This window comes from Penaeus monodon, chromosome 20, assembly GCF_015228065.2.
Source record: "Penaeus monodon isolate SGIC_2016 chromosome 20, NSTDA_Pmon_1, whole genome shotgun sequence".
Taxonomy (NCBI): domain Eukaryota; kingdom Metazoa; phylum Arthropoda; class Malacostraca; order Decapoda; family Penaeidae; genus Penaeus; species Penaeus monodon.
The window spans coordinates 21,683,243-21,683,952 of NC_051405.1; the positions used below are offsets into that span (position 1 = coordinate 21,683,243).

At 30.6% G+C, this 710-nt stretch overlaps 1 protein-coding gene across 1 annotated transcript in view; it reads right to left on the reverse strand.

The window, feature by feature from the left end:
- The window catches only part of LOC119585947 (zinc finger RNA-binding protein-like), a gene marked incomplete in the record, with an annotated part of 31,027 nt that overhangs the window by 573 nt on the left and 29,744 nt on the right, over positions 1-710 (reverse strand). The window contains 1 exon segment of the mRNA XM_037934661.1: positions 1-436.

The window sequence follows — 710 nt, forward strand, 5'->3', positions numbered from 1 at the left end:
CAAAGGATGATATTAAACATCAACCACATACTATTCCAACATACACTTTTTTATGAGTTTGATGACTACAAACCAAGCAATTAGACAAATATATCAAAATAATATATTTAAAGCAAATGCCCTTAAGCCATTAAAAGTTGGTCAGGTTGAAATTAAAATTATGGAACCAACTAGTAGAAAAGGAACACATTTATATAAGAAAGTACAGAATGCATTAATCATTACAATTTGCAAATCATCCGAAAATATCATTCTTTTAATACAATAGTTGAAACATTGTATACTACTTCCACCCTGGAAATATTTCTCAAAATTTAATAGACAAAACTAAACATCTATTCAAGCACCTTTGTAAAAGAATCTTATTTTGTCTCTTTGTCCATTTCCATTTTGGATTCTTCTCCATCCTCCTTCTTATCCTTCTTCCCATCTCCACCTGTAAAAAGTAATTGAAATTTTCAATATCCAACCATTCTAAATTTAAATAATTAGATGTAAAGATACTCATATCATAAGGTAATCATAAAATGGTTCTGGTCTTGCTCAATATCATAAAAAAAGGAATGTACTATCTGGTGAATATTGAACTTTGTAACCAGTGAACAGCCTACACACAACCAGAGATTTGGCTTTCCTTCCACTCCCATTTGCATACTTATTCACATTCTCTCCCTATAATATCTCTTGCCCAATTAATGGAACTGTTCCTT